The sequence below is a fragment of the Meleagris gallopavo genome, chromosome Z, assembly GCF_905368555.1.
Source record: "Meleagris gallopavo chromosome Z, MGAL_WU_HG_1.1, whole genome shotgun sequence".
Classification (NCBI taxonomy): Eukaryota; Metazoa; Chordata; class Aves; order Galliformes; family Phasianidae; genus Meleagris; species Meleagris gallopavo.
In genome coordinates, this window is record NC_139435.1 from 46,109,420 (window position 1) to 46,136,334 (window position 26,915).

At 39.8% G+C, this 26,915-nt stretch overlaps 1 protein-coding gene across 2 annotated transcripts in view; it reads right to left on the reverse strand.

Moving 5' to 3' along the window:
• The window catches only part of HAPLN1 (hyaluronan and proteoglycan link protein 1), a 97,582-nt gene that overhangs the window by 64,341 nt on the left and 6,326 nt on the right, over positions 1-26,915 (reverse strand). The gene's annotated exons all lie outside the window — the stretch shown is intronic.

Sequence of the window (26,915 nt, forward strand, 5' to 3'; positions counted from 1 at the left end):
ATCCACTTACCATATTAAGAGATATCTAAAAACACAACAAAACCACGCACAAAGTAGGTTATAGTTGTATATGCTACCACTGCAGCTGCTCTGATTGATTTTTCATTCATTTCTACCTAGAATGCTGACGCACTAACTCAGTGTGCCAGGTAGGGTCTCTGCAGTCAGCAGAGCTGAGCGCTGCAGGGAAATTCTCTGCCAGGCTCTGAGTAGTAATTAGGCAAATGAAGACCTGAAATAGAAAAGGAGGCATAAAATACAAGAAGTTTTATATAGAGAGCTCAGGGTGATCTGTGTTTTATGGCTATAATTTTAATTATCCTGATTTCTTGAAACAAAAGATAGTTATTTCCCAACTTCACTTTTCAAGACTAGGATTTTTTTTTTTTCAGTCTTCAACTAGAGACAGCATTATTCATAGGCTTTCTCTCTAGTGCAGGGAGAAGTGTAATCTTTTTTTCCTGTATCTTTCCCAGAGCTAGAAGCACATCAGAGCTGCAGGGTGCTCTTGGTCAGAACCTGGGTCACCACCTGAGCTTTCCAAGCAGCCCCTGTCTCTAAGCAGACTCAGGCATCTATACACCTAAAATCTGGATTATCAGAACTATCGACAAAAATACAGAAATGCTATTGTCTTCTTTCATAGCAGCACATGCATATTACTTGCCTGCCCTTCCATTCCTCCAAGCGAGTTCGGGTGAGAGCTCAAAGTCTGTTCAGCATCCCTTACTGCAGACTGCCTAAAGGTAGGACAAGTGACAGCTGCATGCTGCTTTCCAGGTGGTCCACACTCTGTGACTCCACGCTCTGTGGCCACTCCCTCTTTCCTGGAAAGCCTGGCAGCTGATGACCTCCATTTCAGAGAGCAAGGGCACATGTGGCTCCCCCTAGAGCACATCAGCCTGAGCCTGAGCAGAGTAGGGGGGTCGCATGCAGAAAGTGGACTAAAAACGCACTGTTCTTCTCTCACACATCCCAGACCAGGCATATTTACTCTGAGAGGGAAAAATGCTGCCTGTCTGGATTATTTTTGGCTGCTAGCAAACAACAGACAATTCTTTCTCATTGGTTGAGAGTTCTGTTGATTTAGAAAGTCTGGATAACAATGAGGCTTTGATTTTAAAGATCCCACGGAAAGCCCATGGGGGTGTACCCACCACAATCTGTGCCTTGGAGATGCCAAAGCTATGACACTCCACAGGGGCTCTGCAGACCTGCTTGTGAGTGTCTCAACCACTCGTCATTAGAACTCTGCACAAACCTCCTGACACAAACCTGCTCTTTTCTCTGTCACTGGTGAAACAAAACAGCTGCATCAGCCAGACGACTAGGAGTACTACTCCACTGGGAGACAGCATTCCCATCTCACCCAGTCTGTGCAAGCACAGGAACTAGAGTTCAATGTTGGAACAAAGAAGCTTTACCTTCTGGGTACACAAGTGGAGCACCCCACACACGGCCTCCCTCCTTTGTCAAGGTCACATTAATGTCATGGAGAAAAATCCTCCCCTTAGCAACTATTTCTGTGGGGTGATGGCCATCAGATGAACAGAGTTAGCGTTTTGCACTGAGCTGCCATGCACAAAGATGTTTCAGAGATATTTCATTTCCTTCAAAGAGAGGCAAACTCTACTCTGTGCTCACCAATTCTGTAACCATGTCACACAAGCAGGATGAGAGGCAAAGCGATGCTGGATTCATTCATTCTTCATTTTCTTCAACTTTATAGATATAGATCATAGAATCAGAATAGCTTGGGTTACAAAAGACCTTAAAGTTCATCAAGTCCAACCACAACCAAACCACACTACCCTAACAACTCTCCACTAAATCATCACCCTGAGCACAACATCCAAACGGTTTTAAAACACATTCAGGGATGGTGACTCAACCACCCCTCTCAGGAGACTATTCCAGTGCTTAACAGCCCTTTCTGTAAAGAAATTTTTCCTGATATCCAGCCTAAACCTCCCCTGGCACAACTTGAGTCTGTTTCCCCTCATCCTGCCACCTGTCACCAGCGAGAAGAGACCAACCCCGCTCACGCTGTAAGCACCTTTCAGGTACTGGAAAAGAGCAATAAGCTCTTCTTTCAGCCTACTCTTCCCCAGACTAAACAGCCCCAGTTCTTTCAGTCTCTCCTCGTAGGGCATATTCTCCAAGCCCTTCACCAGCCTTGTTGCCCTTCTTCGGACCTGCTCCAGCCATGGATATGGTACAAGATCAACTTTTGGGTTAGAGGTAGGCATATTTTTTGGAGGGATATACCTAAAATGTTAGTACCTTAGCTATTTGAATAGATAAAGTATACAGTGATTGTGCTTCTGCTTCTCACTAGCACTTAAGACAAAAATGGCAGTCTGAAGTGTTCACTGAATGTGCAGAAGTACATACAAAGCCAATATGCACGCAATTTCTTTGACTTTGGTCAAGCTTATCTGCACTGCTCAGGTATGTCTCTCTTGTAATGATGGAACAGAGTCATACAATCACAGAATAGTTGAGTTAGAAGGAATCTTAAGGCCTGCCCAGTTTCATCCCCCCTGCCCACTGGCTAGTTGCTACCCAACAGATCAGGCTGCCCAGGGACCCATCCAATCTGGCCTTGAGCACCTCAGGGATGGGATGTTCACAGCTTCACTGGGCAGCTCATGCCAGGACTTCACTGCCCTCTCTGTAAAGAATTTCTTCTTTATATCTAATCTAAATCCTATTTATTTATTTATTTGTTTGTTTTTTTGTTTAAAGCCACCTTCCCTTATCCTGTCACCATCAAATCATGTTAAAAGTTGGTCTCCATCTTTCATCTGAATTATCTCAGAATGCAAAACAAACAAACAAACAAACAAAAAACCAGCAAGACCTTCAAGACTGTATAATGAGTGAGCAAATACTCAGCTCATCTTTTGGAAAATGTATCCATTCCATAACTCCACTTAAGACACCAAATGATCTGTACTTGATGATCAGGGACGAACATTCTTCTAGCTGGGCAGGATTCTCCTTAGTGTTGAATTCTCCATTAAGCATGGCAGCCTCTCCTTTGCCACCTGCAATGGGTGCCTGCAGCCAGGAACATCCCACTTCATGACACTGTTCTGATGTGATGGCAGCTGTGGCATGGAGCCAGCACAATACACAACGATATCACCAGGTAAGGCATACAGCCCCTAGGTTGGGTATGTTGTCCAAAAATTCACAAAATAAATTTACATCCTCAGCTATAGGCAAAATAATAGCAGTCAGATTCAATTTCAGCCTAACAAGACCCCTGGGGGAAAATGATAGGTGTGGATGTTTTTGCATTTGTCATGGGGTTATCCTTAGATATAAGTCCGTGACAGGGGGCACAGGCCCCGGGAAGAAGAGGGAAAAAAAAAACAGTTACAAACGGCTTGCCGCGATCCGGTCGGCCCCGGGCCACCTGCGCTCCGCGAGAGGGGGAATGGCAGAGAGCTAGCCGGTAGTTTTAACAAAGAGAAAACACAGTGGCAACGATCTGAGGAGGAAGAGTAATTTGCTGAATTTAACTAAATCAAACAAAACAAAGGAGACAAGAATATTCAAAATGCCAGTCAAACCACGACAGTGCGAGGGAAAGCACGTGCTTTGCTCCGCGGCGAGCTGAGACGGCCGAGCCCCGGCTAGAGGGAGAGAGGCAGTCGCTCGGGTCCCGTCCGGAGCTCCACCCCACTGCCTCTGCCCGCCATGTCCTCCGGGGGTGCCGCCCCCTCCCCTCCCATCAGGGTACTCAAAGAGTCCACAAAAGTAAGTGGAACCAGAACGTTAACTCGTTAACTCCCACTGGTCCACATGGTGTTCTGATGTGAAATACTGACAAGAAAAAATTATGAAACCGCAACAGCATTGAAATTAATAAAATCTTGGCTGGCAGTCAGTGAGTTATCAGTAAAAACTGGTAATGATTAGTCATATTCAAGAAGTTTTCAGTGCTTTCAATTACTGCATTTTACAGAATTTGCTGTCTCCCTAAACAGGGATACAAAGAGATTGCAAGTAGTTTATAAGAGAGGATCTGAAGGCTTAGGTAAGTAGTCAGCTTTAAATTTCTCTAAACCTATTCATTCTTAGACACTATTTAAAACTCTGATATTAATCACCATTTTGTTAAACTTAACCATAATTCATGAATATATATATGAATATATAAAAGCTGATAAAGCACCAATATTTATATTTTAATATAATACTCTGCAAATAAAAAAGATGCCTTCAGAGAGCATCTCACTGAAGAACAGCAACAAATGCAAACTATGTAAGATATCAATTTCAGTTTTTAATAAAAAAAAAACTTCTTCCTTCTTTACTACTGCAACTGCTTTCAACATAGAGAACATTGGGGCATCCACTGTGTGAGGCTGAAAGTTCCCTTCACTCACTATGCCACAAGAAGGGTGCTGCAGCAACGTATTCTGCCAGCTGCTCACATATGTAGCTTCATGGTGCAAGGAAGGCTTAGGAGGAGAGGAATTTAACAGGAGTTACCTTGTACAAGGAGGAAATGGGGAATAGTGCACCAGGACAGAGAGAAAACCAAATTCCTAGGGCAGAATAGTGAAAAATGGGCCTTCTTCATTAACAGCTCTGTCTTTCTATAGATTTTCCTGTATTTAATACAGCAAAACCCAACAAGCAAATGTACGTGTATTCAGTGACACCTAAAACAGCTAACAGAATTAGTAAAATCCATCTAAATAATTTAGTGTTGAAATAAATAGACCCGAATCAGTAGATTACTCACATCTGTGCATAATTCTACAGCAAAATACAAGCCATAATAGGTCCCACTCTTTGTGGAGATCTGTTCCATCTGGCAATTGTTGCTAACCACTGTAAAAGTACCTTCTAATGAAATAAAATGTATGTATTTTCAGGGAAAGTATGTCAAGCTTCATGAACGGAAAACCTCTTATTCCTAAGAATGATGAAGGATGAAGAGAAATCTAGACATACTTACACACTCTCCCCTATAGCTTTTCCTAAAAACAGGAAGATTGATATCTCAATCTAGCTGATGAGAAATAGACTACTGGTTTAAGATGACCAGCTCAAGTATCCTGAAGCTCATGTCTTCCATATGCATATTAAAACCTACATTTAGGCAACTGAGTCAAGCCATAAGAATGAGATTCAGTTCCATACTGTGAACACATAAATCAGTATGTCTATACATAAATTTTTTACAATTTAATTAGGAGTCCAAGCAACTATTTTGGTCAGTTTATATCTTGTTGATGTAGCCAGTGGAAGGCAGATAGGTGTTTTGTTGACTTGGGATGCCTTTAGCCTATTCTTTTCTGACCTTCAGTTTCAGATTCATCTTGGTAGCACTGACTTTTTTTTAGATGTCCTATTCTAAAGAAGGCAATGGCAACATCAGCCTTTCTCTTGAAGTGCACCTAGCTTCTTATAAGTATTCAAAATCTTGAAAGATCTTCCATTCTAGAAGGCTGCAAAGTACTTGGTCTCAGCTACAGATTTGAGACCTCAAACAGAAAAGTCAAATTAAAATCCACTTCTTGCCCTGTTATGGCCCTACTCTGTTTTGTCTCAATTCCAGTATTCATTATTTTACTGAGAAGAAAGTTTCTCCATGGACAAAATGCCCCTGAGGCTGATGGAATGAAGACAAAATGGATTCAGTAGACTGCTCTTCAAGTTAAGCTGCTCACACAAATGAAATTTCACCGATGCAATGGCAAAAGGAAGCAACAGTCAATGGCATGAGAACGATAACAACCATATGGTCAATTATCATGACTTAGGGCAAGATTTCCTTGACCTCCTCCCATGCTACTTCATTAGTTAAAGCAACCTGGAAATATGTGAGACTGTATAAGTAGGGGCCATCTACAGTGCCAGATGGTCAATGTCTGGATAACAAGTTGTCATAGTACTATCCTGACCATAGGCAGAATATTTCAATAGAAAAAGCAGCATGACGATTCAAAGACATCTGAAATCCCCTAGAGTCTGCTAATTCCATGGGAAAAATGCTGATAAATTGCTTGCAAGGAGAAAGAGAATATCTTTGCAGTCTTTGAAGTGTCTCTCATGTATTAGAAATGAAATGTGTTCCAGAGACACAGGATAACAATGGTAACAATACTTTGGACATTATTCACAGTATACCCAAGGTCGCGCAGTCTGGTCTTAAGAAGTTAGAAAATTTGGTATTCTAGCCTTGATGCAAGAATGGGTAAGGCAAATGCGCCACAACAAACAGCTATCATTTATGGAATTCAGATCATTCACTACGAGTAGGCTTCTTTACTATTCTTTATAATGGAGTATATTAAAATGTCTTGAGTTCAGGATCCTGCCTGTTTTCACTTTAAATAAGGGTGATGGCATGTTGGTTTTTTTTTTGTTTTTTGTTTTTTTTTTGATAACATAGTGTAACACTATAGAAAAGGAATTCTGCTTTTTTCTTTGTTAAGTGGATTCATTTGCAATCTCTGCATGCCAGTGGTTTTCAAAGAACATATGCAACCTAGCTAATGCAGCTGGCTCTCCATCTAGATTGAATCACAGAATCATAGAATCATTAAGCTTGGAAAAGACCTCTAAGATCATCTGGCCCATCCATCTACCTACCTCCAATATTGTGCATTAAACCATGTCCCTAACTACTACATCTACTCTTTTCTTAAACACTTCCAGGGACAAGGAGACCACCACTTCCCTGAGCAACCTGTTCCAATGCCTTACCACTTTTTCTGAGAAGAAATTCTCCCTAATATCCTGAATGTTGTAAACCTTATTCCTGAATAATTTGAACCTCTCTGGTACAACTTAAGGCCATTATCTCTAGTCTTATCATTCTTCCCTGGGAGAAGAGGCCAACCTCCACCTTGTCAGAGCCTCTTTTCAGGCAGTTGTCGGGAGTGGTAAGGTCTCCTCTGAGCCTCTTCTCCACACAAACAATCCCAGTTTCCTCAGCTTCTCCTCATAAGACTTGCAGTCCTGACCCTTCACTGCCCTTCTCTGGACACGCTCTAGGGCCTCCATGTCTTTCTTGTAGTGAGAGACCCAAAACTGAACACAGTACTTGAGGTATGACCTCACCTGTGCTGAGTACAAAGGGGCGAACACTTTACTAGTTCTGCACATCATGCTATTTCTAATGCAAGCCAACCAAAACACCCAGGTCCTTTTCTTTCACGCAGTCTTCCAGTCGTTCTGTCTCAGCCTGCAGCATTGCAAGGGGTTGTTGTGATGGAATACATACAGTTGGCCTCAGCTCATCTATCCAGCCTGTCCAGGTCCTTCTGTAAGACCTTCCTACCTTCGAGCAAATCAACACTTCCTCTCAACTTGATGTCATTTGGAAACTTACTGAGGGTGCACTCAATCCCCTCATCCAGATCATCAGTAAAGATATTAAACAGGATGGGCTCCCATAGCAACCCCTGGGAAATACCACTTGTGATCAGTCGGTCATGGGTTTTTGTATTTCCAGCATCTTTTTGGTCAAAATGTCTCCTTTGTCCTTTAGCAAGCATGGAGGTCACTGGAGGTCAGTAGGGGAACTTGATCTCTTTCCCTGACTTTTCTTGACTCTTCTGCAACTGCATATGCATTGGGGAGTTCTGCTGGAGTTTCTTCTGCATATTTAGCTTATCATATTGATGCATCCAGTTCTGCCAGTACTTTTTTAGGTGCTTGGATTTATGACTGAGGTTTCTAGTGCTCTCTTCCTCTAGAGGATTAGTGAATACTAGATGTCTATCTCCTTTGGATCACTGAAGAAAATCTCATACGTGAAATATCATTAAACAGGTTCCTACAAACCATTCTTTTTATCTGTTTATAATAACTATTGCTAATATGATCATAATATTTACTTTAATTCTTGGTTTTGAAAATTTTAGCTACCTTTCCATATCTAGCCTTGCAGTGATAGATTTAAGCTGAATGTTTTGGACCTACAGAGTCTGTCAGAACATGGGGTTATTTTAATTTTCTGGATACAAAAAGATGTTCTTTTTTTTGTTTGTTTTTGCGTGTGTGTGTGTGTGAAAAGGCACTCAAGTAAATAGATATTGTGGAGTTAAATTACTTATCATTAGACTAGAACATTTGAACAGGGAGGCTTTGGGACTCTAGTTTGCACTGGTCATGTTCACGGTATCATACATCAAAGCAGCAGTACTAACTGTTGCCTAATCACTAAGATCTGCCAGATGCAGGACTCATGATAACAAAAAGCAAGTTACCTAAAGTACTAGGTTAACTTCATTGTTTTCTGTGGTGAATGCTTGCTCATCCATCCTACAGCTCATGCCACATCTCCCCTGAGACTGCTCTTGTACTCTCAGCCTCAGCAAAACTGCTGGTATTTTAAAGCAGACCTAGGAGATTTATTAAAAATACCCAAGTTTTGTTCAGTCTCCACCAAGTACAGGTGTAAACTACATAGAAAAACTGATTTTACATATTAAAAGAAAACAAACCTCAAGCTTCCTATAAGAAATTTCCTTTCTTGCAAATATAGCAAAAATGAATGAATTCAAGAGAAGCTTAGAAAAAGCACACGATCATGTTACTCGTAGAATTTGTATCTTGGAGAAGAAGCTTCCTGGACTCACTCACACTTCTTTATAAATAACTCAAGATGAATTATCTGATCACACCTTATAATTTAGGATTAAATTTTTTGCTTAGGAAATATTATGAAAGTTACTGGAATGGTAAGTCTAGGAATCAGACCATGATAATTATAATACCTTGAGATATGCAAGTAGGTGAGATTCCATCTGTTTTACCTGTGGGATGTACGTCTCTATTCTGATTGTCCCACAATTAATTTGATGAAGTTCACATTCTTTTTCCCCAGCTAATCTGACTGTCCCAGCCACATTAAAATTAAAAACATTAGTGGTGCCTTCATATCCTTGAACAATCCTGCTATATTAGAGAACAGATGCAATGCCAGACTAATGAGCACAGGCCCAGTGCCAGCCTGCTGTACGAAATTACCAGCAGCACACCATTTCTGGCAAGGATCCTGGTGCAAAGCATAAAGTAGCCCCTTCTCCATCTGACCGTGAGTACTTGGTCCTGTCCCCCCTCTTTCCTGTGATCCAGAAATCATGCTGTCTGCACTTGGAATCTTTCAGAGTGACTTTAACAAGCCATCCACTTTTCTTGAGAAATAGTAAGAGTGATACAACACGCTGCATGCTTTTTTTCATTGCTGTTATGTGTTGCTAGAAAAAGTATCCACCAAATCACTGCTTCTAAGAAGATGATTTAATTTTAAAGCGGCACTGTTTCCATCAAACATCTGCTTCTAACTGCAAGGACTCTCATGTTTCCTTTGGATATTCAGTCATAAAGGCATAGAAGTGGGTGCAGCCAGATCAAGCACATATGGGGATCAGTTGTAAAAGCACGATTCTTTCAGCATTTATTTAATTGAATTAATCAGCGACCAATGGCAAAACATTCTCTCTGCAGAGATCAGTAATTCTATGGAGGATGAAGGCCTGGAGGCTAGGGCAGAAGTTCAAGCTCTGGGGAGCAGGAGTTCATCTTTGCTCCCTCCAGCCCTCCGGAAAGGCACCGAGGGGCATGGAAGTGGTGGGAGAGCTGACTATCCTTTGTCTGCACCCACTCTGTCACAGCACAGCATTCTGCTGCTCAGAGGGCACTGTGGAAGACAATCTAGTGACATTCAGAGGGACCCTCACACTTCACTGCACTGATATATCTAGAGCAGAAAAGGACTTCTTCATAACCACTTCCAGACACTGTATACTGTCACATTCTTAAACATCAAATTATAGCTTATCATAGACATACAAACATACAAATGTGCAGATGTCTGTCTATACCAAGCTTCCCGCTGCTTTCTTAAGTATTTTTTACAATGCAGGGTCTTAAGAATATTGAGAAACGCTGGAAAAGCTAGAACCAAATATTTAGTTAACTTCCTAATGGTTAAAGTAAGTGGAAAACAAGCAAAAAAACAAACAACAACAATAAAAAAAACAAAGCTCGTGGATGTTTGTGGGACAATATCTTAATAATGGCAACGCTTTCTAACCTCCTGCTAAACAGTGTTGCTTCATTATTATATATAATAATTATTATTATATATAAAAAATGTCTACTTTTTGGGAATATCACAAGTTCACATTATGATCTCAAAGTTGCTCTTTGAGTCAAAAATTCCAATTACTTTTTTAAAAAATTACCTTTTGCTATTTTACAGCAATGACAACAGAGACTTGCACAGACATGTTTTGTCAGTCAGGTGTCAGAAAGATGCCAAAAATTAATGAATATTCAAAGCTCCAGACTGTCTATCTAACCCTTGCAGATACTCCCAAATAGTGACTGCAGATCTGCACTTCAAACTAAGTAAGCTTATGGCAGCCCTAATCTTACTGGAGTAGAAAAAGGATAATCCAGAAATTTTGCTACAAGGCATAACCAGGACTGAAGCTGGTTACATGAGGCATTTCACTTAGTGGCACAAGTGGATAACCACCAATATAATCCATGAATGACACTGTTCTAGGTGGTCTTTCCAAGGGCTGTGATTGACACTGTCGGTTTTGGCAACAGAGTGCAGAGTGAGCTAGAGCAAGCTCTTTGTATCAACAAATCCCTGGCAATTTCCTCCTTAATTCCAAGCCACTGGCAATGCCTTAATACAGGGCACAGTGAGACAAGTGTTTATTGGGGTGAGCAAAGGAAAGGGAAACCTACTTTATGGAGGAGGCTAAAAGAACTTGTCCTTGTCGACCTGGCAAAACACAGCTGAGTAAAGACATAATTGCTGCCTATAAATATATCAGGGTAAATGCCAGAGAAGAAAAAGAACATTATTTCAGCTATAATTTAGGAACAGAACACGTGGGGCCATAAATAAGTTCAAACTGGAAAATAAATAATTTTATGCTATATAAAATGTTCATGGTCTTCCTAAAGACCTTCCTATCTCAGGGTCAAGGCAAGAAATGCAGCTAGCTTTAAGGTGGAATTGCTGTGCTCTGTGAGGACTCTACTCAGAGGGTGGTGAGGCCCTGGCACAACTGCCCAGAGAGCTTTGGGTGCCCCATCACTGGAGGTGCTCAGGGCTGGGTTGGATGGACAGCCTCCGCTGGGGGGAGCAACCAGCCCATGGCAGGGGGTGGGAGCTGAGTAAACTTTCAGATCCCTTCCAACCCAAGCCATTCCGTGATTCTATGACTTCTTGGGATGAAGAGGAACTCTGACCAAAGAGGAATGTGTTATGGTACAGGGTGATCCCTTTATACTTCTGGCCCTAAGTTTTTGCAAAGGCCTCACAGAATCACAGAATCACAGAATTGTAGGGGTTGGAAGGGACCTCTAGAGATCATCGAGACCAACCCCCCTGCCAAAGCAGGTTCCCTACACCAGGTTGCACAGGTAGGCGTCCAGGCGAGACTTGAATAACTCAACTTACATGCCTCAACTATAGCATGTTAATTATAATTCTATGTCAGGCAGAAAAGTGTTTTTTTTTTCTGTCTATGGCAGGCCCAAACTCTTCTGACTGCATTGTTAAAGACATGATCCACTATATTCAAACAGAGCTTCCTAACACTCCACACTCAACTATAAGCATGCTCTCAGTGCAAAAGGCCTTTCCCATCCTTTTCTCTCTTATGAAAGATTTCTCAAAACAGCTTTTAATGGTCAGACCTGGTACGTCACTTCAGTAACTTCCTAAGTAGACTCTATGCTTTATCTAACGGTGCTGTTGGCCTTGATATAGAACATTAAATATCTGTAAATGAACTGAGGACACACGTGGCTGGCTTAATGGCCTGACTTTTGCAATGATCAGTTACATGGAAGGCTTGTCTGTGTCCACTGTGAGGCTTATGTGTAAAATGAAGATGGCATTTCTTCTGTTCTGAAGGTGTGGAGGGCAATGCAGCCTTTCCACAATAATTCTTTATGACACTTTCGAGATTTTCATTGATGTAAATATAAAGGAAAATAATAGCTCCATTTCCACTCTGGGCCACTCAGAGTATGGCACAGAATATTAAGTTGAGGAAAAAAATACAATCAAAACACAAAAGGAAAGAAAAAAAAACAAAACACTCAGGAACTCCTGAGCTCCTCCAAACAGTCTTGGTTTAATATTCTGATGAGGAACTAGTTGTAACCATCTGAGTAAATATCAGAAAATGTAAAATATAAATCTCTTTGCTGTGTGACAGACAGACAGCAGCAGAGGGGCAGCCCGACAAAGCAGCGTCTGACACGGAAGTGCATATGGAGCAAAGGTGTGTCACTGAATTCTTCCATGCAGAAAAAATGGCACCCACTAACACTCACTGAACATTTACGGAGATCAACCAGTGGATGTGAGCACAGTGAGGCTATGGGTGATACATTTCATCAAAGTGACAGTGACAGTGGGTCACCACTGATGGTGCAGATTGTTAAGAGCATGGCGTGCAGGTTCTTGTTCATTGCTGATGAAAATGCACAGCTCACAGTGGTGACCATTGAAAAACAGTGTTTTGTAGTTGATAGTTTGCTCTCACAAGTAGTGTCATTGTGCTCTTTGTTGTATCCTCCATGGGGAAAAAAATAGGAGGCATTAGTTTCAGAGTGACATAACATAGAATTAACTGAACAATATGCAACCATCTAACAGAATCATAAGGCAGAACATGTCCTGGTAGATACAATTCACTTACGTTGTGCAAGCAAAATAGCTTGCGGAGTATGCAGTTCACATATCTATTACAAGAACAAAGTACATAATATTTTAGTTTCAGATTATTCAGATGAAGGAAGATGTGACTGAATAATCTATATCCAGGAAATACCTGCAGCCTGCATTGCAAAATTAAGAAGCCACATAAGCACATATTAAGGAAAAGAATGTGTGGAAATCTACATTTAGCACAGACATGGGTTTAGTTCACACAGAGATACAGAGAATAAAAAGCCTGAGGATGCATTTCAGTTCACTGGAGTATAACATAAAACAGATCTCAAAAAATCAATGCAGTTTTTAATTGCACTGTCCTGACATTTAGTTTGGGTGCAGGCAATATATTCTGGTTTTTTGGTCAGCTCCTCACGTAAATTAAAGCTGTGTAGATTTCATGGGAGGAAAAAAAAAAAAAAGACCACATAACAGATTTTCTTGACAATCTCTATATTAGAAAATTCTGTTAACGAAGAAAGTGTATTGATTTGGATTATGCTAGACAAAGCAATACCCTTTCTTAGCCAATAGCAAGAATATTTGCATTACCACTAGGCTGAATGGGGATTTCAAAGATACCAAAGTAAGTTAGTTTAAATAAATGGCAAGCAGATAGAACTGATACGTTTTGCAAGCGCCACTCAACCGAGTTAATTGTAAAAGTCAGCGTTGCTACAGTAAAAGCAGGGCTTTCATTTGTCCTGTGGTGTCCTCAGCATTATGCAGGCTGTTTCAGCTCCACAGCGGTGTACTCTAGTTCTCAAATCGCATTTGCGGAGGCTCTGAACGCCCTCCAGTCAGCGACACCCAAACCGCATCCACACTTCCAAGAGAAGCATCAATTATCAAGGGGGGTTGTCATACTCTGAGGGATGGAAAGAACAGTAATAGGCTATAGATAGGGATCTCTTACTAAGATCTCATACTTGTGCAACCTGAGATGTTGGAAAGGTGAGCCAGAGAAGGAATGCATTACTCCTGCCGTTTTATTTATTTATTTATTTATTTAAATATCTATTATTTCCCTAAGTAATTGCTGCACACGATCCTTGGACACCAGGCAGGATTAACTTTTGCCCTGACATACTACAGCCGTTCTTAAGCAATTTTTTCAGTTAAAGCTTCACTGATGTTTTCACATCAGATATTTGTCCTAGAGAGTACAGTGTCAGACCGCTTGCCAAGACAACAGAAAAATTTCCTCTGCAAGCTCTACTCATTGCAAACGCGGATGTGAGAACCGTGGCCTACAGTGAAGAACCGAACATCATGGGAAACAACGCATTCCCAGCTGAAAAGGTTGCCTAAAAAGGACTGCTTTTCCCTTTGATGTGCTAATATGCTTTGGTCTGCTTTTCCCTTTGGTCGTTGACATTAGCCTCCCTTGCCCCACAGGGAAGAAAAGAAAACAGGAGGATCTACAAAGGACTGCTCTGGAAAGTCTGTGCTTGCCTCTTTTCAGATACTCCAGTCTGTACTATGGAATGATTGTAATTTCTCTGTCACATGTACTACCAGGTTGTTAAACAGCGTTTGTCCACTTCTATGGATGCTTCCAAGGGCCTTAATATCCCTTATGTACTGTGAACTAAAAACTATGAAATAAGCTAAAATTCTGGCCTCTTTTTGACCCAGATTTCATCTCAGTGACTTGTACAAATTTTCCAAGTTTCAAAAACTGCAGAGCTCACAGGAGATGGGAGCCTGCTCCAGTCACATACCATTACGCCTGACTTGTGGGGTCAACTCTGTTTCATTTCTTTTTCAGAGGCCAAATGCACAGATTCACATCCAAATGTCAGAGCTGATGGTACAAATGCCGTTTGTGAGGCTGTTTTGCTAGGGAAGGGTTCTTAAAGAGCCACACAGCAGGGAGTGAAAAAAACCTCAAACACCTGAGCCCATGCCTGTGAAGATCCCCAAACACTAAACCCAGCAGAGCTCCACCTTCGAGCTTGAGGGCTGCCTCGCAAGAGCCTGGGAGCCGCGCTAACCCCTAGTTGCATTTAATCTACTCTAGGAAAGGTTTGTTGATTTAGCTAGACAGGCAGAGCAATGCTCACATGTCGGTCCCAACTAGATGTGCATAGAAGCAAAGAAAAGCCTCCAAAAGTGTAATGAATGGCAGTTTGGTGACCAAAATACACTAATACAGAAAACAGAATCTTCTTTCTTTGGTGCAACTGCATCTATAAGCTATGCAAGGTGCTCCGAAAGCAAGGCTTCCTATTTTATTTTCTTGGCAGAGGCCAATATAATCATGTTACAATCTTCAGAAGCAGATGTTGGTCATATGGAAGTAGAAAATGAACCTTCTCACATATATCCTGCTTCATTTTCTTGCCCTGTGACAGTTGGCAGCAGAGGGGCAGTCAGAACTGCTCCATGCAGAGAAACTGGCACTCAGTGACATTCACTGATGCTTGCTGAACCAAACTGTGTTATTATGCTCTTTGTTGTAGTTTCAATGGAAATAAATAGAAGCATTACTTTTGGAGTAACCTACACATATTATATATGTGCTTATATGCATTTCTCCATTTACATATATGCATATATGAATGTGCACATCTATGTGTTCATCTATATATGTGTAGATGAGCATTCAAACTTTGGTCATTAAATGTCCAAAAAAAAGCTGGTAAATTAAACCAGAAAAACAGCATGGATGAATGCTGTCATCCTCTTTCTGGAGATACTGCATGAGACAAGGAGGGAACTTACAAAAAAAATCTGCAGGAAAATAACTTCCATCTCTTATTTTTACTCTTGAAATGTCATTGCATATTACATGCTTTGGAAAAAGAATGACTACTTATGCAGTTATAATGGATCCCCAGGAGAAAGTGGGCTCATACCCAAGAACAGTTAACTTGATGCTTTCTGGGATCAGAAACTATGAGGATGGATTTGACCAGGTCCCAGGCTTCCACTCCCACTCCTCTTCATGCCTGTATAGTGGCTAATTTGATTCTAAAGTGGGTTATTCATGTATGACATCTATTTTAACATTTGCATGGGGACTGCAGAGCCAAAGTGAGAAGAGTTAGTCATTTGAGGGGCTACTGTTAGTATTACAGCAAAGAATACTAAAGAAAATGTTACTGAAACAAGTAGAATATTAAAAAACATGGTTTATCTGGCTGACAGAGCATGATGACTTTATAAAATCACCTTGACTTTTTGGCCAATTTGAGGAATGGTTGCAATTTAAAAAGTACTTCCAGGAGTCTCAAAATGAATTTTTCTGAAAAGCATAAATGTAACAAATGAACTTTTTAATAGTCTAATCTCACTAGAAATGTTGTAGACAGTAGAACTCTACTTCTAAGAAATCAGGTCACTGCCCTAATTAAATCTGACAGACAAAGAGCACAGATAAAAAGCCTGCATTTAACACAGAACAATTTTGCACCTCTAACACACACTAGTAGATTGTACTACATTGAACTAATGTCTTTGAATACTGTTGTTTACATCTGTAATCTATATGATTGAGGTATGGGCATGAGTCTGTTTTACATAAACGTAGAGCAAGGGCTGTTTTCCTTATACTTACAGACTAACTTGTGGCATTTAGCTCTAATCTCTGCAGTGCCAAGATGGAACAGTTCCTGCCAGGAGATGCCAGAGGCTCTTTGCTCTCAAGCAGTCACAGCAACTCAGTTGTGCTTCAGGGGAACACTATTTAAGAAATGTGATATTTTCTATTGTGTGGGGAGGAGAGAGCAACTGAAGCAACAACACTTTTTTTAAAAACTTATTTTCATTTTTTTTTCCCCCAAGCCCATGCTCTGTAACAGTGTGTGTGAGGAGCTGGGGAGGTGGAGAGAAATGCTCTATGGCTAAGAATCTGCTTGGGACCTCAGTTCTAGGTGAGCTTTACATGAGTCATCCAAGGGAACACATGAACTCTTCCTCAGTTGTAATGCTGCATGTATCTGTACTATACAAAGCAAAGCATGCTTTGGTTTAGACTTTAGCTGCAGGAAGAACTGCAGGTTCCCAGTTTAAACAACTGGGGCAACAGAGAGAGATTACTGAAGTCTAGTGTCTGTATCCACAAATTTCCAGTGAACAAACCATGAGGTGTAAAGAGAAGAATGACTGCAAAAGGCTGCAGCTCCTAGAAGTGAGGTGAGAGTAAAATGAGAAAACTAAAAATTAAAGAAAGAATTGAAAATGTGCTATGGCTGAGCAACATTCCTTACAGCTACTATGTGAGTTTGTGGATGACCTCTATTTCACAACTGCAACATCAAAGGTTGTAGAGCCAGATCATAGAATCATATAGTCATCTGAATTGGAAGAGATCTTTAAAGGTCATCCAGTCCAACTCCCCTGCAATGAACAGCTAGATCAGGTTGCTCTGTACTGCAGACTCCATATCTGGACGCAGTACTCCAGATGAGGCCTCACTAGTGCTGACTGGGGGGGCAGAATCACTTCCTTTGACATGCTGACCATGCTTCTTTTGATGCAGCCCAGGATATGGTTGGCTTTCCAGGCTATGAGGGCACACTGTTAGCTCGTATCCAGTTTGCCATCTGCCAGTACCCTCAGCTCCTTTTTTGCAGTGCTGTGCTCCATCCTTTTGTTTCCCAGCTTATACTGATAATGGGGATTTCTGCAATCCATGTGCAATACCTTGCATTTGGCTTTTTTGAACCTCATAAGGTTCATCTGGGCCCCCTGCTCAGCCTGTCTAGGTTTCTCTGGACCATACAGCTTGGTGTCATCTTGCTGACGGTGCAGTCAGTCCCACTGTCAGTGTCACTGATGAAGATGTTGAAGAGTACCAACCTGTCCCTGTACTGACCCCTGAGGGACACAACTCATCACTGTTCTCCATCTGGACATTGAGACACTGACCACCACTCTCTGTGTATAATCTTGCAACCAGCTCCTTATCCATTGAACAGTCTGCCCATCAAATCCATATATTTCCAATTTGTGGAAAAGGATGTTATGGGGAACATGTCAAAGGCCTTGCTGAAGTCCAGCTAGATGACATCAGTGGCTCTTCCTTGTAACTGGTATTTATGCCATCATAAAAAGCCACTAAGTTGATCATGTAAGATTTGCCCTTGGTGAAGCCATGCTAGTTATCCCATATCACCTCCCCGTCTTTCATGGGCTTTAGCATAGTTTCCAGAAAGATCTGCTCCATGATCTTTCTGTCACAGTGGGGAGGCTGACAGGTCAGTAACTCCCTGGATCATCCTTTTTACTCTTCTTAAAAATGGGTGCACCTGACCGCCATGAATTTTCAAGTATCACTGAGAGTGGCCAAGTGACCCACACCAGCCAATTCCATCAGGACTCTGGGTTACATCTCATCAGGAATTAAGGATGTTCTGATTCCTCAGGCGATCATGAACCTGATCTTTGCTTACAGTGGGAGGGGCATCCCTCCCCCAGTTCTATCATCTGAACTATCCAGTTGAGAGCATCACTAGTGAAGACTGAGGCAAAAAAGTTGTTGAATACCTCAATCTTCTCCCTTTCTGTTGTTACTGGATGCTATTTAGAGCTGAGAAATTCCCTTCATTTTTACTATAAAAGGACTGGCACACACATTTCATTAAGGATTTAAAACTGGTTATAAGAGAAGAAAAAAAGTCTTCAACATCAGTCCTTACTGCGAACACCTCTGTTCAAATGTCTCAAATTAGATTTTGCTAGGAAAAAAAAAGACACTGGCACACTCATAACCTAGCATACTTTCCACTATAAACTCATTCCTAGTGTAAACTCTGAATGTACAAGCTATAAATAGCACCTTGCCTACAACATAGACTTTAATTGTGTGCCCTGAATTCTGAAATAATTTTTAGACTTAAGCTGATTTCTTTTTTCACAAATTTTCATCACTCCTATCCTTTATTTACTATTTTTTTAACTTCTTAACAAAATTTAATTAGTCTTTAAATATTTTCCAAGCAGGAAATAAAAGATGTGCCTGCAGTGAAAGGCCTTGCATTTTCTTCTCACTGAGAAATACAATTTCTTCTCGTACCGCAGCATAACCAACGGCAAATCCCAAGAGAACATCTAGAACTACAGTCCAGTATCATGAACTCAATATTTAGCTTCCATGCTCAATTTGAACATTTTTTTCTATTAAGCACCTCCACTTTGTCTGTTGATTGTGATTTTATCCAAAGTACTTTTTTTTAGCTTTCTTCAAAGCCTTTCTCCCAGTGAAAATTTGCAACCATTTTACAGTGTGCTTTCATTTGCATATTCGCCTCCAGCATAAGAGATGTCTTTTTTTGTGTTTACTTGCCAAGAAAATGGAAGAAAAAATGAAACTACATGGAATAATCTAGAACATTTAGAATTAGATCCTCTGAATGTTCTAAAAGATGCAAAACTACTAAATGGGAAAAAAAACCCCACAAGCAACAACAACATAACAACCTGAAGTAAGTCTTTCTAGCTTGAATCAAGGTATTTCAGATTGCTAGTTTTCAACATTTTGCAGATATAAGGAGAGGGCAATCGTGTCTGCATAGGCACATCTTCCACTTTGCTGTCCAACAGAAAAAAGGAAAAGTGATCTAACTTTTCTGAGTTAGTAAGAGAGTAATGGACACTGTCAAAGACAAATATTGTTTGTTTTTTGCAAGCAAGAGCAATAGTTAAGCAACACTGCCTATACTTATCAGTCACTGAAGCCAAGGGTATGAGTTTCACATGTCATTCACAGCTTACTGCAGCGATATGATAGAAACTGAGTAAATGTTTTCAGCAGTGCAAGTTAGCTGAGGCAATATCATGGCTAGAAACTATTTTCTATCAAAGCAGACCCTGATGGCACGTTACTTGTGGTCTCAAGATAACTCTGAGCAGTGCCTCCGAGCAGTACACAAGATGCAGTCATAACACAGGTGCTATAAAGGGAGAATGTCGCCATCTGTATGTATTGAAGTATTTAGAATTCTCTGCACACTAGTAGAGCTAGTAAAAAGCAGTTTTATTTCCCTTTCTTTCAAAACTATCTTCCAGATTATAATCATAGAACGGCTTGGGTTGGAAGGGACCTCAAGGATCATCAATCTTTTTCAGCTTTTACTTTAAAAAATATAAAGATCATTTTTAATTTCCTTTCTAGTTTTACCAGATGACTTAACGCTAGTTGCCATCTCTGTAATGCCATACAGGACATAGCAATGAAAAGCAGCGTGTAAGATGTGAACATTTTTAACAGTTGTGAAGAAAATCTACATAACATGAACTTGAGCTGTGCAGCTCAGCGATTCCTGCCTGAATCTGCTACATTGTGTGTCACATCCACTCACAGCAGGGATAGTCCTTAACTTTCCTGAAACCCCGAGGTCACAAATGTCCTCTTCCAGATGCTAAATCCCTCAATATCATATGTTGTATAACCTAAATTCTCTAAAATTCCTGACATTTTCCAGCCCATTAAGTACTATGTTCAAAATCACACAATGTCTTGAGTTGGAAGGAACACTGAAGATCATTGAGCACTAACCCCCTGCCCTGAGCACGGTTGCCACTCACCAAATGAGACTGTGCAGAGTCTCAACCTGGCTTTGAATGCCTCCAGGTATCCACAACCTCTCTGAGCAGCACCTCATCATTTTCTGAGTAAAGAATTTCTTTCTTTTATCTAATCTAAATCTGCTCCCTTTCTGTTTAAAGCCATTCCCTTTTTTTCTTATCACTACACTCCCTGACAGAGTCCCTTCTCATCTTTCTTGTAGGCATCATTTATGTACTGGAAGACTGCAATGATGTCCCCCTAGAGCCTTCTTTTCTCCAGGCTGAAAAACTTAAACTCACACCCTCAGCCTTCCTTTGCAGGAGAGATGCTCTCCAGCCCTCTGATAATCTTTGTGTCTTCTTCTGGACCCATTTTCCACATCTTTCTTGTTCTGGAAGCCCCAGATGTGATCCGTATCCCAGATGGAGCCTCACAAGGGCAGAGGTGAGAGGGACAATCCACCTCCCTTGCCCTGATAGCCACCCCTCTTTTTATGAAACTCAGGATGCAGCTGGCCTTCTGGGCTGCAAATACAATTAGCCACTCTTTGAATCTTTAACGTAGAAAAGATCATTCACTCTAATAACTCAGTCCTTCCTTCAGCACTTGGAAGAATGAAACTGTGAGGACAATAGCAATCTGTCACCTAACCTAAGGAGCTAAGATTGAATACAAGACATTGATATGACATATGTTTGTGGCCTCAAAATAAATTATTTTACCTGCTTTGAATATGCAATAAGATATAGCTAAAAGTATTCCCATTAGGTTTATGAGTTTATAAATTAATCATTTCAGAATGAGTATACTATAAAGGGAGAATGAAGTCAAAAAGTAAAATCCAGTATTATTGGTCTCTGAGTCAATGACCCAGAAGACATTATCATATGCAATCTTTACTGTAATTATTTACCATTTTTCAGGCAACTGTATTAACCTTTGGAAAAGTATACAATGGAAAGTTAAACTGGTATTTGTAACAAAGTATGAGCCAGATGTGCCTTGCCTTCTTTTATAGAACAATAATCTCATTGCTCAAAGCATTCTGACCAGATTGTTAGTTGCCTTCTACTTTATGAACTCTATTCGTTTCTTTGTAATTTATCCTAGGGTGAATAATGGGGGTTCCCTTGTATGAAAAAGATGCTAAAATGTTCACATCTAGTAGTATATAATTTTAATTGCTGCATGTATTTTACAAATCTAAATTATTTTCTGTACCTATATTCACATTTACATTTCACTTTATATACATTTACATCTCCTTACTTTCTTGTAGTCTTTAACATGCAGCCATATCTTCTTTGTAATAGTAGCTATGTGTTGTAGTAGGAAAATTGCAGCCCTAAGCTATATAAATACCAGAACTATTCCAGCTTCTAAAGAAATTGTTGCTTTGAGCTCAGTGAGTAGCTTGTTATTACTCAGTGTTGCAGAAATGCTCATAAACACCTTGGAAACCAGAAGTTTAGCATAAAGACAATTACATGGTATCATGTGAACAGCAGTCCATGACCTACACATACTCTCCCTACAATTTCTCTGGTGTTCCTTCATTATAGCCACTCCCAAAGTCACTCGAGGTAGCCAGGATTAGATTGGCTTACATAAAGACATACATATATACCTGTACTTTCTGGGATACTATTACAAGAAGAAATACATATCACATAGCATTATGCCTTGCTCAACTGAACTGGCTGTATGGCCACATTTTAGAGGTGACTCTATACTATCAGATGAACTGATTTTGTTACATACAGGAATTCATACCATCTCTGTGAAAAAGGGTAGGCTTTATCAGTGCATTTTTACAGACAGAGATATGAAGCACTAAGAAGCTCCCAGCTTATTCAAGGTCAGAAGGAAAATTAAATGATATGAAAATATGTATCTCAAGCAGCAGTAAAATTTCTCTATGGTAAAAAGTCTTAACTACTAAGTAATCTTTTCTTCCTTATTGCACATAATAAATAAGACATAACAACTAACATGTCTTCAGATGCCTGAATCTGAAACTGATACTGTGTTACATTCCCCCTGCTAGTACATCAACCACAGCTCTCCCTTACACAGCAAGGAGTGAAAATGGTAATAAGCACTCCTTCCAAATCCTTTGTGAGCACTCCATTATGCACTGAGAAATTCTCAGTCTCAGTGGCAGAGAGATATAAACATTAAGATGCCGGTCTTCAGATTTTCAGTAAAGTTACCTGACTTGTAATCACAGTGTTATTCCTGCAGCAGAAAAATGACTGATTGTATCAGAAAAATATAGCAAGCACAAATTTATCCCAAATGGTCTGCTTTGTGCATGTGAACTTTTGGCTAGCCTCTGCTCTTATTTCAATACAGAGGAAAAAAGAAAGTCAGAATCATAGACAAATCTGCTGGCTTATTCTTCACTATCCATGCAATACATTACTTGGAATACATTTGAAGTCGTTTTGAGATTAAAGATAACACTTCAAAAGGCTCTTCTAGCACTGAATTAACCATGAAGCACTTATTGCTTCCTGAGTCAATCTGGAGATGCTGATCAGTTCAGTGCTGGAGAATTGCATTAAAGGTCAAAGCCAAGAGCAATTAAGGGCTGCATGACAGAAAATAGGAGTCCCAGCTGAAAAACATAATACAAATGAGCTTCACACTTTCGGTATGTTGCCTTTCTTTGCTTACTTCTCTAGATTCAGCTAAACACAGATTAAACAGTTGTTCAGCATTCGACAGTAGTTACCATGCACAGTAGGGGAGAGCTTCTTCCTTACACACCTCTACTCATTCTTGAGATAAAGCAATATTGTACTTTTTTTCCCCCTCTTTCTTTCCCTTTATTTTTGTCCTGCTTCCTCTTTCCTTGAATGACACCTGAAAATGCATCATTTTGTAACATCTTCTCTTTCTTTATTCTTGTGCTTTTTGTAATATCCAAACAGCCAAAAGAGAACCCATAGTTCACTTTAAGTGAAGTCAATAATTATCAAGTTAAAAATAGCTAAGATTTGTACCATGTGTATAGAAAATACATAAACAAATATAAGTGTAAGAGCATGAATCACAGAATCACAGAATAGCTGAGGCCTCCAGCATTGTCCAATCCAATCCCCCATCCCGTCTCTTCCAGGATGGAGACACTACAACCTCACTGGACAACCTGGTCCAATCTTCAGTCACCATCACAGTTTTTCTTACATTGAATCACAATTTCTTTGTATGTCAGTATGGGTCCATTTCCTCTGAGATGAGAATGCCACTTTTAGCCTCATTGAACCTAGTGATATAAGGAATTCTTCGACCAAACTGTGTGGTTAGGGCTCTACTAATTCACTTCAGGAGTTGATATTCAAGCTTTGTATTGCAAACACAGAAGTCAAAGAGGTTTTTCTTAGTGTAAATCAAGACTCTTATTTAATACAGTGATTTCAAAGCTGATGATGTAATAAAACAAACCTGCAAAATATTATGGGAATTACCAGAATTTGCTATTATGCTTTCTAGGGCATCTGCCGTGCATGACAGAGAAATATGAACAAAATCCCCTTTGAGGAAAAACCACATACATTTTCGTAGTGCTAAACTATCCTTACTAGAGTCTGCGAGGAGTTATAAGTCTGTAAAGAACCTTCAAGACATCATTTCTTCATAAAAAGAATATGAGCATCCTAAAACTATTAGAATAGAGATGTAGCTGTTGACTAACAGAGTGTTCTATTTGTCCTGATGTTCAAATTTACTATACATTGAACAATAACTGAATTTGCCAAACTTGAACTATAAAATAGGAAAATTCTTGCTTCTGCTATACCTCTGGAGAACAAAGGCTATATATTTATAAATTTCTCTGAAGCAGACACAACGGGATTGACTCCACAATCAAAACAGCCATTGCCACAGGTGGCATTTGTGTGGGCTTTGAAGACAGAAAACCAAAATTTATTGAACTAAGCTTATTATCCTGAATTTCCAATGGCTTTGGGTCATTGGTTTATTCAATCTTGATACAAGAAATAGGCCACATTGTCTGCTTGGTGACAAAGGAATCCAAAGATGGTGTGCTTCCATACTGGAGATCCTCAGCTCCTTCTCTTCAGATATATTTATTAGGATGACTTCTTGTCCTCCTATATCTGGGCCCCATCATTACACCACATCTGTAAGATTTGATTTTACTTTAATGTGATACTCTCTTGGCTGTTGGCATTAATATTAAATATATATATATGTATTAATGACTATCATTATCTACAGAAGGAAGGTTGTTTCCTGAGATGACTATTTTATACATTGCAAGTCACAGAAATATAGATCTGCTCAAACTCATACTCAACTGGAAATAAAAAGTCATGTTTTCCCAGTATAATGTCAAGAAAAGACCAGAGTCCAAACAAACAATTGTAGTAATTCAGTAATGGTGCATTCCTCAGATAAAATAATAGAACTTACAGCTATCACCAGATGCACTAGAAATTAAGTAAGTCACTCTTGCCACATGACTTCAGAGGATCTAAGACTCCAGCCTCAGAAATAAATGCTTGTGCATTAACAGTTTTTTCTATGAATGAGGTATCTGATAGGCAGCTATTATTTCTTGATAAGGTTCTACTCAATTCACAATTTTTGCATATTTTGTTCCATACTTCTTGAAATACAGTAAATCTAAAGTTTCTATTAATCTCATATTCAAAGTAAATTAATGGAGTACTGTGATACACATTAGCGAGAATGTCTTTTTTGACTTCACTAGTTGAGGTTTTTCTGTTCTTTATTTCAAGTTGTGTTACCTAACTATCATTTTGTTTATTACTTTCTTTGGTTGGTCTATACAGCTCTGAAGATGCAGCAACTGACACTGGGAACAAGCTTAAATAGGACCTTACGCTTTATTCAGCCCACCACATCGTTTTCTTCCTGCCTGAGTTCACCACATGGTGTTTATTGAAAAGGTTTTTTTTTTATTATTTTTCTTCCCTCCAATTAGGCAAAACCATTCAAAGCATAACTTCCAAAATACAGTAAGCTCTCCCAGTTTTATGTTCTCTAACAACTTAAGTGTATTTTCTGTTCTATTATCCAGGTAACTAATGAAAATACCGAAGAGTACCAAAACTGAGTAACCCTGGCAAAATCCTATTGGGTAAGTGCTTCTGTTTTTACAGTGAGCTATTGATTTTCTAACTGGTTTTGAAAACATGTCACACAAGTTTCATCAAGAAAGTACCTTCCTGGCTTTATTTATGAAGATGTCACACATCCAACTAACACTGTCCCATCCTACTAGGGAATGCCCTAATGGATTTGAAAGATTTTCTTGTTGTCTGTTTTGATTAGAGAGGAATGTACATTAAAACGCAGATGCAGTCAGATACAGAGCTTGCTTCTGAAAATTTAATAGTTGCATGCTTGTCTTAGCTGCTCATGAGGTAAAGAGAAAGAAATGCCTGGAAATTAGATGCAACAACCCATTGCCTTAAAGACCAGACAGTGACATTAAAGAGAACCTTATGAAGCACATCAACAAATGTTTCATTACAATTTTGATTTACTCTGAGAAATTCTTGATGAAAAATTACATATTTTTTCCTGCTCGATTTCCCAGGATGTACCATTGCTTATTTAAATGCACTGTTCCTTTTGCTGCCGTACATACACTCAGCTTTTCACCTGCTCTTCTTTTTTTTTTTTTTTTTTTTTCCCCAGTATTTCCTAAGACCAGCATGCCACACATCTGGAGTGCAAGTCTTTATTCTGATTTACAGGCTATGTGCTCAGCAATGCGACCACATTACCCCAAACTAGCAGTCACACAAACATGCCATGGTAGGCACCACTGACCAAGTGAATGACTCTGAATGTTAAGCTTCCTTCCCTGGCATTCAGAGGTAGTGGCAGTCTTTAAAAAAAGCTAGTTAATCTCCTGACTTCTGTCTTTTTTTTTTTTTTTTTTTTTCATTTGCAACTACTTTTGAGAAAATAGATTTTCAGACAGATTACAATGACTTATCAAATGTTTTATTCAATATTTAAAGCCACTGTAGGCTGTAGTTACATTTATCAATATTAACAGCTGAATCCTCTTTAGTTACCGTTTTACGTGGGCAAAATCTGAAAAATATTTGATCAACATCTTTACTGTGTCCTATCAGTTCTTGACTTGCAAGAGATGAACATTTAGACTCCAAAAGACATCAGAATAATGTGACATAATACATGTGAGTAAACATACCACCACATTCACAGCCAAACACAGTCACCTCGTGAATATAATTTTTATTTCAGTAGTCATGTACACCACTGAAAATATGCTCAGATAAGAAAAAATGATCAGCAAATGCATACAGTAACATCTTAACAGCACAACAACATGCCTGCCTGTCTGACTTGCTCTCACTTGCAGATTCTCACTTTGTACACCTATTTGGAACAACACAGTTAAAGCTACTGAAGAAACAAGTTACAAACGTTTTCCAAAATGTAGCATTTTGTTTCAGACGTTTGAAAATCCTGAAACATAGTTTAGCTGAAAATGAAAGTTATAAAAGGTATGAACGTTAATTACATGTTTTTTTTTTTTGCACAAAATAAAAAACGTAGAGCTTAATTACTGCATGAGCAGCATTTGAGCATGCGGGAGTAAATTAGCTCAGGCAATAAGCAGGGCATGGCAAAAGGTGG